The sequence below is a fragment of the Olea europaea genome, chromosome 16 (genome assembly GCF_002742605.1).
Source record: "Olea europaea var. sylvestris chromosome 16, O_europaea_v1, whole genome shotgun sequence".
Lineage (NCBI taxonomy): Eukaryota > Viridiplantae > Streptophyta > Magnoliopsida > Lamiales > Oleaceae > Olea > Olea europaea.
This window is the reverse complement of record NC_036252.1, coordinates 17,079,498-17,092,701: the sequence shown is the minus strand read 5'-3', so window position 1 is coordinate 17,092,701 and position 13,204 is coordinate 17,079,498. Positions and strand designations below refer to the sequence as shown.

The 13,204-nt window shown below is 32.5% G+C and overlaps 1 pseudogene; it reads right to left on the bottom strand.

Moving 5' to 3' along the window:
• Positions 1 to 4,897, bottom strand: part of LOC111412321 — a 6,672-nt pseudogene extending 1,775 nt beyond the window's left edge.
• Between the last annotated feature and the right edge of the window lie 8,307 nt (positions 4,898 to 13,204).

Genomic DNA, 13,204 nt, shown 5'->3' with positions numbered 1-13,204 from the left:
TTTGAACCCCAAAAAAACAAAAAACAAAAAAAACAAAAAAAAAAGTTAGGCTATTATTTTTTTGTGACGATCTAACACCACGAGCCTAGACCATGGACGAACCTTATGCTGGACATGTTTTCTAAGTAGGACGGAATTTAATATTGACCCTATGGTAAAATTTTATTAACACTAGATTTGCGTATACGTTATTTTTTTCAAATGACCGAACTATAAATAAAATATGGTCTTTAAATTTCTAAATGGGAATCTATGTTGTTCATTAATTTTTTTACTTTAATATATTGTAGAGACCAACAACAATATATATATATATATATATATATATATATATATAGGAAATATATATTATTGGTAGATAAAATAAATCTTTTAAATTTTCCAACACACATACACGTTTTTATGGTTCCTATATAGTCAAGTTTGAATTTGTATCTTTTCTATATATTTGAAACTTGGAATGAAACCTACACATTAACCAATCAAATTATTTTGGGAAGACAAGCAACCAACTCTTTTCAATTCCTATATCTTTTTTACTTTCCAACATATATATTAATATGTTATGTAATATATTCATTGAAACATACACTTTGAACCAAAAATATTCCAAGTAAAAGAAAGAAAGTTTACAGATTTTTAAAGAGCATTGGTAGCATTCGGGAAACCATATTTACGTCCAATTTCATCAATTCAAAAGCGTCAAACGAAGGTAGGTTGAGGTGCAAGTATTATTTTATTTTCAAATTTGATTTTTCGTTAAAAGTTGAATGAAATGGTACCTCCGGGTACGGTGCTTCGACACTATTATAGTTTAAATGATCATTCTCCGGCTTTACGTGTTATGATAATGCTGTAGATATCGGATTTTGCCGAAAATCCATCTACGTACGACGGTATGAATTCATGGTTCGAATTTTTCTAATTTGATTACGAAATGCACCGATGATATCTATTGAGTTTCAAACTCATGGGTTAAATCCCTTCTTATAGGTTGATTTTTGTTCTTTTGTTGGGGGCGCGGATGATGGTGGTTGAAGATGCAATTTGACATGGAAAAGCCGGTGAATTAACAACTTTAATTGATTATGAAATATTTGCGTTTCCTTTTAATTACTTTTCTATAGACATCGTATATGAAACTATTTTTACGAACATTTTCTTATGAATAGGTTATGTTTAAAAATATATATGTGTGATCTAGAATTTGCTTACGAAACACCGTCTACAAAAAAAATGTCAACTATTTAATGTTACTGTTTTCTTAGAAATTTCAGTTTCTGCTCAAATTTTCAAAATTCATAACTAATTTGTTATTTCGAATTTTTGAACAAAGCTAATGACGTTTGATAGCCTCATAAGTTAGCTACTAAATAAACTTGGAATCATGTCAATCCGATGTCGGTAAAATTTTATATGTCACTTTAAGTAAACATAGTGTTGTTGTTTTTTTGAAAATTCCAGTTTCTGTCATTGAACTTTAAAATTCGTAACTCAATCGTTACTTGAGATTTTTGGACAAAACCAATGGGATTTAATAGCCTCATGGATTAGCTATTGAATAAACTCAAAATCATGTCAATCCAATATCTATGGAATTTTATATGACGCCTTAAGTATGCTGCACTAGGTTACTTCCCAAATCGAGTCGCTGCGAGATTTTGAAAAATATTTTAATATCCTGTATCATGCCGATGGAAGCCGATTTTTGGATATGACATGTTGTAAGAAGTTTCCTACCTTAAAATAAAATTTCATGAAATTTCGGAGTCGATAGCTTATGCAAACGAATTTATTCTGTCACATACCATACGAGATAGAAAAGAAAAACAGCCTTGTTTTTAGTTTTAGCGGGATTTTGGAAAATTATTTTAAAATCTCATATGTCGCCGACGAAAGCTGAATTTTGGATATGTTATATTATGAGAAGTTCCCTACTTTCCCTTAAAGTTTCGTGAAATTTCAACCTAGATTACTATGTAAACGAGTTTACTTTAAAACTTACTGCGCAAAAATGGGAAATCAAACAACAACATTTATTTTTAAATTCTTGCCTAGAATTTCACTTAGCAAAAATGTATTTATATATGAATGTCACCTGAAAACATTAGGAATTAGTTTCTTTTGTATTGAGTTATGTTGTCATTTATTGTTATTTAAAAAAAAAAAATTCTTAAATTAAATCTTTATAATTTCCTCTAAAAGTTTAGCTATTTTTTTTGTAAGTTTACGGCTAAAAGTACAATAAATCTTATGACATTCCGGTCCTTGCGGGTCGGGGCGTTACCCCCCCCCCCCCCACTCGATAAGAGGATAAATCACAAGAAAAAGAACTTAGAACTACATGAAGCAGGATAGGAAAGTAAAAAAACTTCATCAACTTCTTTGCCTGACAACCATAATAAAAACAGGTCATCCAACTCAAAGCTTCAGCTAAAGAGAAATTTAACAATACATGCATCTTTATCAAGGTAAAAGCATGTCAAATGAAGGATAATAGATGCAATAGTAAATCCTTAAACCTCATAAAATGAATTACCTCGTGTGGCAAGAGATGTTTTCAATTTGTCAGCATCGACCCCTTTGAATAAGGATCCCTGTGAGGACAATATCAAAACAAGGCAAAAAACTGGTCAGGAAGATCATATTTCTTACTGGTCAGAAAGATCTATTGCAACTTCTAAGCAAAAGCATCAGAAAAGGGAGTTTTATATATCCATTTCTAGTACTGTAGAAAACTTCTAAATCTAACATAATCAAAGAAGTCTAAGCTTGTCCAGTTTTAAGATTTTAATTTACAACTTAACAGGAGTCCCAAGAAAAGCTCATTTGACACATAAGGGCAAAGTTCAAAAAAAAAAATGGATAAAATAAGACTCTACCAACTTGATGGTGCACCAATGAAACTTGTATATTTGTCAGTCCTTGTTTTACTTTCACTTTGCTTAGATGATTGGGTTTCAATGTCCATGTCATTGCTTTGACTGACACTGGTGCCCTCTATTTTTAGTTTTGGCTTCTCCATATTTTCCTTCAACAAATTATCTGCTCCTTTCTCACCAGCTATGATGACATCAACTACAGCAGAGGGAGGGTGTCGTTTGATCTTTCTTAGAGCTCTTTCTGTATTGTATGATTTGACCTGCAGAGAATGGACAATATACTTGTCAAAAATACTTCCATGCACACAAAAGCAATTATAAGTAGACTTCTGTAAATGGATATTGAGAGCATAGGTAGTGCAGTCAGAGATATATAAAAGCAAGATTATTTTGCAAGGGAATTGACTGAAACACAGCATTGAGAGAAAAGGAGGAAGTAGGAAAATGTTTTGAATTACAACAAGATTCATGAATATATAAAAGTAATGAGTCATTACTACAACATATAAGCGATCCTTGCACATTTGATGTTTGCTAAACAATTTTATACAGAAGTACTTACAGCATCTTCTATTTTCTTCCTTATACCAGCAGTCTTCACAGAGGCAATCCGTAAACACTGCATAATAACGCTCTGTATGATGCCTTCTCCTCCAGCTTTTTGAACAGCACATATATCGCCATTTGCATTAAGGGTGGCAGTCATTGGTAGATTCCTAATTTTTTATGTGCCTACCACTGTATTCTCATCACCAATAAATGCAAAGGTTATTGACATAGGGAGGTGATGAACAGCTAATGGGAGTGCTTCCCTTGCCTGCCAAAAAGCAGAAGTTGAAAATATAACTCAAAACTTATTCTAGGGTGAAATAAGAACTAGTGCCGAAAGAATGCCACCAAAGCACCAAGAAATAACTGCCTTCTAGAATTCTTAACTTCACAGGATTATCAGGTAGAAATCACAGGGCACAAGACAAAAGTAAAACAAAAAGGAGCAAGCTATTCAATGTTTAAAAAAACCTAAACACCCAAATCATGCCACCCTATGGTAGCATTTGAATCAAATTCACAACAATCAAGATATGCAGAGAGAACATAGAATAAAATTCTTCTAAAACAAAACATTAAAAGTAATATAAAAATTTATAAACGAGTTTTTTCTCCTATGTATACTTCTTCTATGCTTGATTAGCTTATTGTTGTTTTTGGATACATGATCTCAAGTCCAAATCACGGCAAAAGCCAAAAGTTATTGAAATGCAAACCAATTTACAGCTGTCTTTAAGTCCTAAAGGTAAAATGTATCATGTGTATCAAGTTGGCAATGAAAAGCAACTTCTCACTCAGTAAAGCAAAACTTGATTTCCATAATAGCCCTTTTACAGAGACCAGAAGACAAATCGTGATTCTTAAAAATCTTAGCCCAATTTACATACAGTTTCATACCAGGTCAAACTGTATCATGTTAGAATACTGATCCACAAAATTCATTTATAAAGGGATAAACTCGCTTCTGGTGCACATATTATAACTTCCTGATCATCATCCCCTCCCAGCGTGCACTCTGGCCTCCGGAATGTAAGTAGAGCATCAATATTGGCAGCATCAACAAGATTTCTATTATCAAAGGAAAATGAAAAGTCAATCCACAATGTCTAAGCCTAGCTGAAGAAGAATAAAAATCATTTTTTGGAGTTTAAAGGAGAATCTTTACAACTCACCCCCCATTGTCTAAAATGTGGAGATCAACACGAAGGGACCACACCCATTTTCCAGCAACAACACACAGAGATTCTGTATCCACGGCCCTGCTTTCCTTGCAACACATTTTCATAGTTCAATAAAATTATTTCAAGTTTTGGGCTACTTTTCATTCAACACAAATGACATAAATATTACCTGGTTACTAATATGGGTAGATAATGGAGTTCTGTTAAATAAGTTTTTAATTAAACCATTGTTGGCTCAATTGTACCATCAACTTGTTAAAACTGACTGTCAGAAAGAAGTCTTGAGATTCACATCAGGAGAGAATCATTTTTTGGATGCTTTTAGCCCTCCTAAAATTCAATTATTTCAATAGTATATTACTTTTCGTTTTTTGATATATAATAAATATTATAAAATTATTGTCATTTATGAAATTTATGTTATTAATTTTCAATTAATTAACATTCACATTAATCTAAATTCAATGAGTTTTCACTTGATGAATCTATATTTATTATAGATGAATTTATTCAATCTGAAAATTTCAATGGGTTTTTAAATTTATGTATTGGCAATTAATTTTTATGTATCAAATATAATATAAAAATATTGCTCATTCATTCTTATAAAAAATTTGAATTATAGAAATTGAGCTTTAAGAGTACAATTTTTTTCTCTTAAATTTCTATGTTAAATTTTATTTTCTTTCATTCGCCTGAAACTCATCAAATCATACAACAAATTAGTATCAAATATTACTTTTACATTACTTATAAAGTATTTTAGAATAATGTGCAATGCACGTTTAACTTTGACTAGTTCATTCAAATGAGACAATAATATAGTTATAAATTTATTTATTTTTAAAAGTTAAATTATTCGAATATATTTGGTAAATTAAAGCTTTTATTGTTTATCATATTTCTTAAATAATTTTAGTTGTCGTCTTCTATTGGAATTAATTAAATTTCGTGAATTTTCCGTTTAAAATATTGAATTCTCTTTAAAAAAAAATAAGACAAGACGAGGCCCTTGTTACCCATATCCACCCATGCCTGGCTCAGGACGGGGCCAGTGGGTATCAGGTTTGACGGATATTTTTGTCGTCCATATCAATTTTTCATCTCAAAAACACCCTAATTTCCTCAAGTTCTGAAAATCAAAATGCGAATCTAAGTGTGAACTTTTTGGGTGGGCAAAATATATATTTATCAATTGTAGAAAAGAAAATGGATATTGCTTCATGTACGTCAAACTTTACATAATGAGTTACATAATGTCATATGTCATTTTACCATTTATCGGTTTAAAATATAGTCAACTTTTTCATTCAATCTTTTTACTTTACATCATTTTATGTAATCTTTTATGTATCATTTTTATGTACAAGTAGCAAAATCAAATATGTCCTCATTTTTAAATAAATAACTAGAAATTATTAAAGCAAGAATTCTCAAACTTTTTAAAAATGCAAATAGATTCCAAAAAGAAAATAATTTTAAAAAACAATTAACAATGATTAGTTTTTTTTTTTAAAAAAAGAAAAAAAGAATTTAGAGAAAGAAAAGGAAAATGGTATCTATCATATTTTTAATGTGATTTTTTTATAAATCCACACTTTAAAATATTTGTAAAATCAATTTTTTTAAAAGTAAACAAAAATATTTTTTACCTGAAGTTCCCAAATATTGTGACGATCGACCTCAGACTTAGATGCCTGACCTTATCTTTCCTCAATTATCCAAGCATTGAGGTCGGGGCTTCCATGTACAGGTCGTACCTTGAGAAGTTAGGTTGGATATCATAAGAAAGAAAATCTTATTTTATCTCACACCTCTAGAAACATCAATCTCAATTTGACTATAACTTTCCATAACCTTTATCCTCATCCAAATTACTTACTTATCACAGTTCGATTCATACTCAAAACAGAATACTTTCAATATAACACGAACACCTTGCATGATAAGGATAAGAGTTGCAGGTGGTTGGATCCTTTTAGAACTCCATTACTAACATCTATAAATACATGTCCAAAATTCTTTCTTTATAAGTATACTTTTACATAGTTTTCAGTTTGTAGTCCCACGCACAAATTCTTTCTCTAACTCAAGCATTAGAGGGGTGACAAAAACACACCTCAATCCCTTTATTTCAAATATCGAAAGATATTGTCTCTGCTCATTCTCTATCTTCAAGCTCGAAAATCCCCAAATATTTGGCACCATCATTAACGCTTTCTATGTAAATCGCTATCAAAAGTTATGGTTAATACACGTTTAGGACATCTTCAAGCAAACTCATCTGTCCCTAATAAGCCATACGCTGAAGATCCTTCGATTCCGCAGGAGGAATCATCAGGGAAAACAACACCTCTATTAGCAGTCATTGCCCTTCGAATGTTTGAAGGGCCCTGCCAACAAGTTGCCACACTAACTCAGTTACTAAATCAAATAAATCTACACCCAGCACCACGGCTATAGGGTGGTCTTATGGAAGATGCTCGAGCTTAGACTTCACGTCCTAGCAAAAATGATGTCGAAACTTTGGGCATACCTTATTTGGCATCGAGCTTGAGATGGATTACAATGGACTCTACTGAACTTGCTAGGATCATTCAATATAAGATTGCAAGGGGTATGCTTCTAACTACTCAAGCAACAACAGGGTTTACCCCTAACACCCATTTCACCCCTGAAGTCTTATCATACCCGTTGTCGGACAGAATTAAGTGTCCTCGGGTAAAGGAGTATGAAGGGACAATCGATCCCATCAGTCATTTGAACATATATACAGATATCACGAACCAACAGGTTGCACCTGATGCGATAATGTGTAAGGCCTTTCCTCAAACCTTTACTAATGCAGTTAGAGATTGATTTTACACATTGGAACCTGACTCCATAGCTTATTTCTTAGACTTGCATGATAAATAATCCGCTTTCTTCACAAACAGCAAGCATGTCAAGAAGACGGTCGCATCATTCATGCAGATGCATTAAGGGTCCAATGAAAACACTTCGCAATTTCAAGACAAGGTTTAATAAAGAAAGACTTCAGATTCTCGATCTACATATCACAGCTGGATTCTCAACTTTAACATATGCTATAAGTTGTGAAGCGTTTAAGATATCTCCTTCAAAATCATTGATAAAACATAGTTGAAAATCAGCCATGAAATTTCTATCGACAATTTCAATTTAATTAATTTTATTTTCTTGAAAATGCCTTGTAAAACCTTTTATCAAAGGTTTCAAAATTGTTCGAGCCACATACGGGCAAATTATGCCAAATCAAAGAAATCATTAATGCGCATACAATTTTTGTTTTGTTAATAGCAAAATAATTAGTCAATAAATTCAATCTACATTTAGATCGTTTTGGAATTATACTTCTATTTTAGTACATAAATAATATTCGGCCGATATAACTTGAAACTTCAAAATACGAGAACATCATTTTATCACCCGATCCCGAAGAAAGAGAGTGGATCGAAAAAAAAAATATATTAACGTAGTGAATAAATTTGGAATGCATAAATACAAACAATAAATGAAGTACATAACGAAATCATGATTTCATCGTCGATGAGACCCTTCATAAGCATAAAGCAATTGTTGCATGGATCGGCAGATAGACGTCATACCCATTAATCAATGGATGCTTCTGGTTATAAAACACACATTTTGACAAAAAAATCACATGAATAGACGTCATACCCATTGATTAATAAGCAAAGATTAACACAATTATTGACAAAAAAAGGTTAGTACTTATCTTCAACCTATTAGTTTTTACTTATTTTACGTCACACAATCAAAATTCAAATCCTAACATTGTCTACCATCCAATCCGACCATCTAGAGTTGCTAATCAAATGCTTAAGATAAGTTATTTCAATTTGTGGGCATAAAGAGAGTAACAATTTGACAAAAAAAAAAAAAAGAAGAAGAAGAAGAAGGAAAAAGTGTCAATTTTCGATTCATCTAGAGTTGCTAATCAAATGCTTAAGTTATTTTTGTCGGCATAAAGAGAGTAACAATTTGACAAAAAAAAAGAAAAAGAAAGAAGAAGAAGGAAAAAGTGTCAATTTTCGATTGCTTAGTCTAGACTTTCTTTAAAAAGATAAAAAAACAAAAAACAAAAAAACAAAAACCATTTTTCCTTCACTTTCAATATTAAGTCCCTATTTGACAACCATTATAATGAAAAATTTGGGTAAAATGTATTTTTGGAAGAATATATGCTTCAAAAATAATGAAATTTTTTTATTTATGCATAATATTATTTTATTGAAACATATGTAGTTGAAAAGAAAAAAAAAATGGGTAGTTAAAAATTATTTTCTAATTAAAATTAAGGTCTAACAATGATCCATCGGTCGAACCACTAATTCGATGATTTTTTTCAGTCGACAATCAAGTCAAGTTTGATAATTATGCTAATTTGTTCTTATGATTGCATTATTAAACAAAATTAAATAGTTTAATAATCAAGATTCCCTTTTTTTTTCCTTTTTAATATTTTTCAATATTATCTCATCTACCTTATTAAATACGCAATGAACTTTTAAAAGCTATAAAATAGACCCTTGGAAGTGAGCCGAAATACAATTTATAATTAATTATTTATTTAAAGTGCAGTTTTCATTAACCATAGTTTAAAAGTTGGTGAAGTCATGAGCAAGCAAGATTCGCATGTGTCATGCATCTTTATTGATTATTAAAAAATAAAATCATATTTAAAACCTGCTATGGATGAATGTGTCACGTTCCACTACCAATATATGTAGTTGATTTAATGGAAGATATTAGTAGTGACGCAATCGACCCTAGATCTTTATTAACAATTGAGTTGATGTAAAGACTTAATACCAATTTATTTAAAACTCATAAACAAACTTAGAGCTAGTGTCCCTAGTTAAGGTAGCCAATCTCGTTGAATCATTGATTGAAGTCCTTTTGAAAATATTTCGACAAAATATACTCATGACGTTGGTGTGAAACTTTTAAAGACTGCAAGCGTCAATAAAATTTAGTAATGTTTGTTAGGTATTTTAGTGATGCCCAAACAACCCCTTAGGCAATGATAAAAAATCGAGACCTGTTCGTTTCATAGGCTTTAAACCCGGGATTGAAATATGTATTAAAGAGATACACCACAATTGTAGTAACCCAATTAAGTTGGGTATTTAGAGGGAATCGGCCCATTAGGGTTAGGTGCTCAATGCCTAATTAAAAGATGGACTTGGTAGTTAGAGATATACACTATCCCTAACTTTTGGTAACCTACCTTATTCAAATTGATACCCATCTTTGAAGATTTTATAGGAATATCTAGGAAATTCGTTTTTCTACTTGACCTACATATAATTGACCTATAAACCTATGTAAACACACCAACAACCCTAGAAAATAGTCCCTGTGCTTTGTGCCTTTGAAAACCTTCTTGCTTTGTGCCTTGAAGCTATTTTTCTTTACCTTTGTGTGCCCTAATACTTGGTGTATATCTTGGACTCCGAAAATCTATTGTTGGTGTTACCTTTGTGGTGTTGGATCGAAGTTTCTGAGCCTAAGAAAAGGGGGAATTATTACTTTGTTCTTGCATCTATTTCTTCACTTTCTTGATTGTTTTGATTGATTCTTGTTTATTAATTGAGTTTATCACTTACTTGTTGATTTGTTCGCTTGTAGGAGACATTTAATACTCACAAATTGCTATCAAAGCTGGTGGAATCGAAGAAAACAGATCAAAAATGCAATCTGCCCAGATTTTTTCAAAAAATCTGAACCTGTAAATTCGATTTCTGGACAAACCAGAAGTCGTTTGGAGAAACGGAGACCGGATTTAGGACGTGCAGGCGGAGGAGATTCAGGACCACCGGCGCGTCAGTCAACGCCAGCGGCGCGTGGGCAAATCGGAGGCGGCGCGTGAGGGCCACGTGCTCCGATTCCGGGGAAGGCCCCTTCTGACAGAATCTTTATTTTGTTATTTCTAACACTCCTGTGCTATTAGTTTTCGATTTCAGGTACTGTAGAAAAAGTTGGACGATTTTGTCCTTGGTGGATTGTCGGTCGAAACTTTTGAATATTTACTGAATTACTTTAGGCCAAGATTGCGGCCCAATAAATTCGCATCTCTCCAATTTACGGACCTCAGCAGTGGTCCGCTCTGGTAAATTGGCCGAAACCTTTACATTATCGCACTAGCAGATCATCGTGTGAGGTGATCACATAGGTTTGGGGGTTGCCATTGCTTGGTAACCATTGTTTGTTGCTAGAACCTAGGATTACCTGTTTAATTTCTAAGTGAAATTATTTGTTTATCGTTTTTAGCTTAATTTGTTGAACGTTGTTGCGTTATCTTATATCGTTTTAGAATTGTACCCGAGCGGCCTATTCTAGTTTCTTCCCTTGACCTGAGAACTTGATTCTCACGGAATCCTGAGGTTCTGCAATAGAGTATTACTGTGAAACCATAGGAATCTTGTTACTCTGTGTAATCTGTGTGACCTGTGACTTTTACAAGTTTGAATTTGTGTCCTGTGCATTTTTTGGTAAGATGTCGACACATCACTTTGAAATGGGTATCTTTAATGGTAAAGGGGATTTTTCTATTTGACAACAAAAAATGAAAGGTATTCTTGTTCAACAAAAAGTTTCAAAAGCTATTGATGATTCTTTTTCTGAAACCTTGACTGCTGAAGAAAAAGAAAACTTGGATGAATTGGCATACATTTCTATTATTTTACACTTGTCTGATGCAGTTTTAAGAAAAGTTGGTAAGTTAAAAACTACCAAAGAACTTTGGGAAAAATTGGAGGAACTTTATGTGTCAAGATTTACTCCAAACAAACTTTTTCTACTCGAAAGCTTTTTTAGTTTCAAAATTGATTCTTCAAAAGACCTTGATGACAATTTGGATGTTTTCAATAAACTTGTACAAGACATCACTAACTGTCGTGAAAAAGTATCTGAAGAATATAAGGCTATCATTTTGTTGAATGCTATTCCTGACACTTATAGAGATGTTAAAAATGCTATTACGTACGGGAGAGATACTTTAACACCTGAAATTGTCATAGACTCGTTAAGAAGTAAAGATATGGAAATGCGAGAAGAGAGAGTCGAGAGAAAAAGTGGTGACGTCCATATGATGAGAGGTAGGTCTCAGTCTAGGACTCGTGATAACCAAAGAGGATATGCATCTGGTGGTAAAAAGAAAAATAGGAGTCTATCTAGGCCAAAAGGTAAACCTAAAGGTAGGAAATGTTATGGGTGCTGTAAAACTGGACATTTCATTAAAGATTGTTATGTTGAGAAAAACAAACAAAATGAAAAGGTTGTTGATGAGGCCAATGTTGTTACTTCTTCTGATAAATGATGTGAAGTATATGTGTTATTGAACTCTGAACCTATTGAAGTAAATCTGACTATGAAATCACACGTGCATGAATGGATACTTGATTCTGGTGCAGCATTCCATGTTTCATCATATAAAGCTTGGTTTGAAAATTTGCAAGAGTCTGAAAGTGGTCATGCTATTTTATGCAATAATGATGCATATAAAATTGTTGGAATTGGTGATATCACGTTAAAATTTGACACTGACTATGTGCTTAAATTATATGGAGTCAGATATATTCCTAAAATGGCTAGGAATTTTATTTCGGTAGGAGCATTAGAAACCGATGGTTTTTCTGGTAAAATTGGAAACAGTATGTTGAAAATGATTAAGGGTTCGTTTGTCACATGTAAAGGTATTAAAAAAAGGGTATTTATGTGACCAATGCTGAAATTGTTAAAGATTCTATTTCCTCTATAAATTTGACCAACACTAATGATACACACAAGTGGCACAATAGATTAGCTCACATAAGTATTAAAGGACTTAAACTGCTAAATGATAAAGGTGTATTTGGAAAAGACTGTGTGTTTAATATGCCTTTCTGTGACCACTGTGTGCTTGGAAAACATCATAAGTTATCTTTCTCATCTGGCATGCATAAAACTGCTAAAGTTTTGGAATACATTTATACAGATTTATGGGGGCCTGCTACTAATCCTACTATGGGTGGCAATAGATATTTTTTGTCCTTAATTGATGATTACTCTCGTAGAGTATGGGTTTATTTGTTAAAGGATAAAACTGAAACCTTTAATGTTTTCAAAATATGGAAATTGCAAGTTGAAACTCAAACTGGTAAAAAGGTAAAATATCTAAGAACTGATAATGGCCTAGAATTCTGTAATAAAGATTTTGATGATATGTGTGAAAAATGTGGAATTACTAGACATAGAACTGTTCCTTATACACCTCAACAGAACGGGGTGGCTGAACGTATGGATCGTACTTTACTTGACAAAGTTAGATATATGATGTTGAGTTCTGGTATTCCTAAATCGTTTTGGGGAGAAGCTGTTGTAACTGCATGTTATTTGATCAATATGACACCTTCTACTGCATTAAATGGTGATACTCCGTATGAAAAATGGTATGGTAAATGTGCTGACTATACTATGTTGAAAACTTTTGGCTGTGCTGCTTTCTCTCATCAAAATGAGGGAAAACTAGAACCTAGAGCTAGGAAATGTATTTTCTTAGGATACCCC